This window comes from Varroa destructor, unplaced genomic scaffold, assembly GCF_002443255.2.
Source record: "Varroa destructor unplaced genomic scaffold, Vdes_3.0 BEIS01000007.1, whole genome shotgun sequence".
Taxonomy (NCBI): Eukaryota; Metazoa; Arthropoda; class Arachnida; order Mesostigmata; family Varroidae; genus Varroa; species Varroa destructor.
Window position 1 is genome coordinate 27806297 of NW_019211460.1, and position 7562 is coordinate 27813858.

A 7562-nucleotide genomic window follows, 5' to 3' on the forward strand; every position below is an offset into this window, starting at 1 on the left:
GGCTATCAGCTGCGTAGTCTCCCAAAACGTTGGCGGATACTCGACCAGTCAAACTGTCGAGAAAACGTTTGATATTTTCTTATGCTGTCGCCACTGGTCCGTCAGGATCTCTAGTTTAAGATTTCGCCTACACTCGGCTGGAAGTGACAGGAACACTCCTAGTGATCCCACAACCATTTCTTCCTGGCTAAGGTAGCTTTGACCGGAACAAGTAACAGTGTCACATCAACGCCAAGCTTTCCAAACGTGCCCCCGCAAGATTTACTTGCGTGACATAATAACGTAACAGTTGGCCTTTACGGATTACACAAACAAGCGAACCTTTGCACTGTTTTAATAGTGTATGACATAGGCATACAACGAGCGCACTTCGCAAGGACTTAAGGTCCTTAGAGTGTAGATGCTCAAGTTGATACCCTGTCACAAGTTTTAGTTTCCACAAAATGACAATAACACAGTAACTTTGCGAAGTGATCTGCCGGCAACTAGCGATGCTAGAACACGTATTTTGTCTTAAGGATATTTGAGGGCTTACGACCCGATCCAAAGAACGGTTATGAGCATCATGCCCTACTACTAATTAGCTCAAGCATATACACGTTGAACGCAAATACAAAGTGCCAGGCAGAGTATTATGGTTAGAAGGTGCCGCGATAAAACACCTGGGGATCCAACCTTTTTTTGTAGTGGATTTGATTAGTGAGCTGCCTAAAGGTAGGCGGTAAGCTAAAGAAGGTTGCAGTGGCCGTTGAGTGGAAATTGAGTCATGCTCGTATAGACACGTTGGTAGGCCGTACAGCATCTATGCCCAGCATTTACCCCCTTCTGTCTCAAGAGAAGTTTGATATTTCTTAGTCCAACAAGGTTTCTTTTTTTTATAAGAATCTTGCCTGCCAGCGTTGTTTCTAGCTGCCAGCTACTATTGAAGCCGGTCAGTTACGGACCAAGGCCCAAGGGTCCGGAATCCATGGCCTAGTGCGTCAGAGGTCCAAAACACCAAACGAACACTTCAGTAACATAGCCTGCTCTGTATAGTACAATAGCACTTAAAAACAAATAAAACTTTGTGAGCTGGGTGACTACGTCTCTTTTGGCTATGCGAGGAATTCCTGCTCATGGGACATTGTCGTTCCATTCTTCCAGAACCTTCACGATGTGACTTAAGCCAGACTGGGGCTTAAACGACGAGCATCGATATCGATATATGCTACAGTGTATGAAAATATCCTTAGGTACTATATACGGCTTTCTAATCGGCGCCATCAACTAGGTGCCGTGCCTAATGATCTCGTAGAAAATTAATAAGTCCGGAAATTGTTGAATTTTGAAAGGCAAGTGAGTTACTATTGCTTGGTTGAAACGGGTGTACGCCGTAATTTCTTTGCCAATTCCGACGACAGGAGAAACTGTCGCATGTTAATAGTAGTGGTAATTAATAGGCCTAACAAACTCTACGCTAAGCATACAAGTATAAAAATGTGTTATAAGTAACGGCCGGTACGATGAGCGGGATATCATTTTGGTAATTCGGTGACTCCGTTTGAGACTTTCCATGCAGTCTTTGTACGTGTTAGCCCATCGATTTGTTTAGGATTTTTAACTTGCTGTCAACTCGAAATTGGGCCCAGCAGAAATCTTACGTGCGCAGGGTAGTTGAACGAACGGTAGCAAGTGTTCAACTACTAGTGTTCCATGATTTTTCTTAAAAAGGTATTTGCGTGTTAAAACAATGCTTTGAGAATTATTGGCAAATGGGTGAGGTCCTAAATTGAACCTTTAATTGCAGTAGATGACGGTGCTATTCATTAGGTATGACTATTAAGAGTAACAATTTTAGCGTGTGCAAACGAATGTCTTCGAGTGATCTTTTTAGATACGGTCTTAGGGAATATATGAACGTTAATCCCGAGTGAATTATTTTGCAAGGAAAATGTTGCACTTATAATAGTATACTGTGTTAAGTAATACTACTTCAATTTGTCAATGAAAGGACCAAAGCGCTTCACGAACTATTGAACGTTTTCAAATAAACTGAGAAGATATGGTCATTTGCGAATTCTGCACAAATAGATGTGGGCAAGAGAAACTACTTTTCGTATTCTAAACAATCTAAAATTCGCTTACTCTCCTGCTAATGTAGCTGCCAACTGCCTAAGGTTATTTTAAACGATGTATAGCGGTATCTGTATGGTATCGGAGAAAAGTGGTTTTCCAAGAAAATCCTATTTAAATAAAAAGTCTAATAATAATAATAATAATTGGTAATTATGTTAGTGAAGCGTACGTATATATTAATTATTCGTAGTTTGAAAAGGTGTTGCCATTTCAACAAATGTTGACTGATTACTCGATCTTTCGTTACTCTCGATGATTGCGTCGCTTTATAGGGAACACCAAGTACTGCTTTGAAGTTGCAAATCAAACGATACGTCCAGATTAACTTATACCGGGAATAGTGGTTTATTGATGCTGGACTATATAAATTGTATACGTGTGCTACTTTAAAATCCCGTCTCTTTATTAGGCTTTGTCAGCATCCAGTAAAACAGATATATGGAATCAAAAAAGTGCAGACCAAGACGTCCGCATGCCCACCATAAGCATGTATTTAGATTTAACCGATTCTTTGCCTATTAGATTCAATTACTCTGTTAGCAGTTGTCAGGTCTAGTATTATTCAACAGTCGTATTTGCCTCTGAAAATAACAGTTGGTCGACAAGATCAGAGAGAGAGAGGGAGAGTGATGGGGAGAAGGATAGTAGAAACTGCAAAGAGACAAAAACTAGGGCACCTTCATTAAGGTGTCTTCGTTGAAATAAGTGCGGGAAGCTGCTGGCTGGTTGTCTTTAGCCAGGATGGCAAACGAGCCAGGAGTCTCGGCAAGGGCTGCCTTGACAATTTCAGTCAGTTCAACCAACGAAGTTTGAGCCAAGGCTTATTTTTGCAGCAACCTTCACTCTTACGGTATAGTTCTGGTACTAAGTTTATTATTTCAAAATTATGTCAAATGTCTACGCCTGTTATAAATGCTGACTTGAAAGCATATCCATTGCCCAAGTATTCATAATTTCTCGAGTCATTTCATCATGAAGCACGTCACTAGATTCGCTGTTTTATAGGCGTAGCTATACTAACTTTTAAAGCGCTCTTTTCACTGTATCAGAATGCTGTTATGTTATTGTGTTGTGCCGTTTCCACTTGAAGGAACTACTCAAAGATGCATGTTTTTAGATGGAAATAGAGTACATCTTCGATACATTTTGTGCTGTGTATTTCATCGAGCTAAAGCGCCCTCGGCAAAAGGACTGCACGCAAGAGGTTTGCTAAATTTCAAAATGGTATCCGGGACCTAAAGGATGCTCTTCGCTCTGGCCAACCGTTTGAGTTCACTAACGACTAACTGAAAGCGCCTTTAACGGCAGAGAGCTAACAAAACTAAAAAATCGGCCGAAAAAAACTTGAAACTAGGAGACCGTTCTTAATCACCTCAAGTTCTTTGAGTCAGATATTTCAAGCTTGACTACCTTGTAAAATCTCCGAACCCAAGAAGGGGTCACGGCTTAAGTTCGTATCTTAACATCATTCTAATATCGAGCGTCACGCGGCCACAGCGACCGAGATTTTCGCACAGAGAAGTGGTGTCTGTACAACACCATGAAGCGGCTTTTAGAAGAAAACCAAAGCCTTAAGTCTAATTAGATCTACATCCGAACAAAGCTACGCTTTGCGTTTGATAGGACTAAGGGCCTGATTAGCCAAACATTCTCCACTGCGAGGCGTGAAGTGATTGGCAAGTTGATTTGGCCCAGTTAAATCGAGTCAATCAGGCCGCTGAAGAGAAAAGACCCAACATATGAGATCAGGTCGTCGGGCCCTATGACGACACGACGTTACACACGCTAAATATCATCAAAGCTGCGCTCCCAGATTTTGAATAAGAGGTTTCATTACACTTTTTATATCCCCTGAACCGCATACGCTAAGGAATTTCCATCTTCTTCGTGTACTGGCAAATGATATTAGGAGCCACCTATTTGAAAAAAGACATAACTGGACCCACTCAGCATCGAAACCAAGCTTAAAGATACCTGGCAAAAAATAATTAGTTGACAGATGAAAAAGAATATGAACAATAACTGGAAATACATAACAACAATGTTACAAACATAAAAAAATATAATCACACTATTCAGTAGAATATGCGCGGGAACACAATCCTATATGCACAGTAATACTGCTACTTTGTTAATGTTATGCTGTGATTATGCATCATATTAGGTACGGAAAGCAACGGTAGGTGTGTCAAATTTTCACGTTCCTCTTTGCGTTTGCGCTTACCTTTCCAAACCATTCTTTTTCTCTATAAGTTCACGGTAGTTGTGTTGCGTCATAAGTAATATTTTATTCAAGTTCAGGTTTCAAAGACAGATGTTCCCGGTAAAAAAAATTTAATAGCATCGTGGAACTGGAAAATGCACCTCGCTTCGGTTGGCCATGCGAAGTCAATGAAGACTGCCTGAAGGCACCTTCGCAGGAGAACGTCCAGCATGTAACACGTAAGTAAAATCTGCCATCTACAGTTAATGTGATTTGCTCACAAATTATTAGTCTGGATTTTTCTTAAACAAGCTTAAGAAGTTGATTGTCTCGCAGGTATTGAGCAACACATAGATTCGGTTATAGACCTTTGCTATTACCATTATAACTCCTAAAACTAATAAGGACCGCGCAATTCTTAAAGACGGTAGCGACCTCTATTTACCTAAACGTAGCTGACTACACTAATTATACCCTTTTCATACTTTTGCAACATCTATTTATAAATAAAAGAAACACCCGTGAGGGGTATTTCTGGTATTTTCAATAGCATTAAAAGACCATAGTCTTCAATGATTCGATTAGCAACACTTATGGATAGCTAACTGTGGCGTCATTTATCGATAAAGATGTCTAAATTGTTTCGTTAACTGAGTACTGTAGTTCATTTTTCAGAAGTGCACCCTGTCAGCTAAATATCCTGTTTAGCAAAGCAGAAGTAACTGAAGAATGGCCCATCAGCGCTAGTTACTCCAACCACAAAACATTTCGCATCTGCTCGACCCCGCCATCTGTATATATTACGTTCGGTGCGGAATCGACAAGTGCTAAACGGTGTCGTGCACTACAAAACATTACTACGCGAGATATTCAGAACAGGGTCTCCTCGCTCTCTCTTCCGATAACATTTGCTGAAAAATGCATCGATCTACTTACCCGATCGAACGGAAGTTCATGTGTAATACGTACAGAACATGTCTTGCCTTGATTAGGTCTTACCGTTGGGACACACACATGTATATATATGTATGCCAAAATTAAAAGCAATCACGTTTTGCCTTACGCCCATACGACCCGTAAAATCAACCTATTAATTTAGCTTTAGCCTCTTTTCACGTGATCAATACACGTCGTTGTACTAATGAAACGAACTTACAAATCGTTATTGGAGGTACGTCGTAATATAGTAAGATAAGATAAAAATTATATCCTTCTAGAGCTAGTTTCCCATGGAAACGATTTATGTAACTTTATGAGTAAATAAACGCTGGAATGGTGTTCTCTAATGCTTAGCAGCTTGACGATGACACGGGAAATGGCTTGTGGCATCGCCTTTGCTCAAAGCTAGCATGATACAGTTTTAGAAAATTCTCTCCCGTAAAAGGTTGCATGAATTTCAGGCAACGCAGTGACAGCGGTTTCGAGGGATTTACAGCTACTTGCAGATAGAACAAAATTTATAACGTGTTTCCATGAAGCGAGAGGATGGCATTCGCGTAAAGAACCTGTACTCGTTCGAAACGAGGTCTGAGGATCTGGCTAAACTGTTGTTCTCATCTAATTTTAAAGGAGCGTTACGTGGATAATGCGATGGGATTCTAGAAAAGACTAATCTGATCTGAAAGAAAAAAAGATGCAATAAAAATTCCCTCGCATATACGCCAATCGGAGAATGAGACGAAAGCAGACCCACATACGTGTAAGCAACAGTTAAGTAAGGAACTAACTTCATTGCGGGGAAAAAGCACTAAACAATTATATTTTTTTTGCTATAACTGAGAGATATTTTCAATCTAAAACGCGGACTTGCAGATAAATCAACATTAGTTACAACTGAAAACCTTGATTTCCATTTTTTCATGCTTTTAAATTCCGCTATTTCTTAGTCATGCATTGCTTTTACTTAAGCACCTGGTTGGAAAACAACAACACAAATATTACATTAAATTTTTTAAGTTAAGTGCATTAATAATTTAATGATAAATTAGTGATTTGATTTTACCTTACTGAAACAGATCGGCCGAAACTTTGATCTCTGAAAAACATAGTTACTGGATAAAGCAGTTTTGCTGTTACACACATACGCATCAGCCATCTACGTATGCGGGAGCCGGACAGAGTCTTATCAAAAGCTTCGGAACGCCCAGAGCAAATGCTATTGAAGGCTTTCGTTAGTCGATCGTCTGGAAAACCATCGCTGGGCTACAGTTCTGTGGCAATTTTATCACCGACCCACGCCCCGGCAGTAACCGCCGACGAGGCGATACAATCAGTTTCATCTCGCTCGTCACTCCGGTCTATCCACCAATTTACAGCCAGGCCAACTTCATTTCTGCCATCCTTAGCCCGTCTATCGTCTATTTTTATCACCGTATACCAATTTTTTTCCTGCACCGTCATTCTCAGGGAGGCCCTTCCATTTTCATCATTTTTCGCTGTATCACCACCATTTGCCTCCAGCTCCCTTATATCTGGTCCGTGTTTTTCAGTCCATTCAATACGGGAAAAGGAACATACGATTTGATCATGACCACGTCCATTCGTGCTTCGGCGTTCGTCGGTCCAGTCAGATTTATCATCCAACACACACAGATCAACAGAGACCATCTGTGGCCGCATCGCGGCTCTGTTTGATAAAACTTTTGCTGTGTATTTATAGACAGCGGTGGCTGTTATGCTATTCACGGATAACGCACATTGTATTAGTTGTTTGAACGACGTACTATACCTGTGCAGTCCAGCCATTGTTTAGGTGGTAGCATTTATTTAGAGGATGGGTATTTGATGGTTGATTTTCAGGTTTTTCATTGTTGCTAGTTGGAGGGAACCATTGGGTATATACGATGCTACTATCTACGATAGACATTCTTGTATATACTTCTTATATATGTACCAATCATTATCAGCGTCGCAAATGGACAACATTTCGCTCAGTAATAAACGAAATCTTTATCGGCTTTTCTAATAAATGATAATTGGAAAGCAGTTCTGGCCTCTCGATGAGAAATTGATTAGTTGATATGTCGTTATTACTATTTAACAGAGAGGTATGCTGGATAATCCAACGAACGAAGCAAAATATCAAAAAAAAACAAAAAAAAATAAATCCTTACCTGTGTAGAGCTACTTTCTCTTGTTAGAAGATAATTATGTTCGCATTCACAGATTTTGCATTTGACTTTTGATTGATTGAGAAGTTGCACTGAATCCGAGGTCTTCTAGCCTGGTACATTCCAGCTTTAAA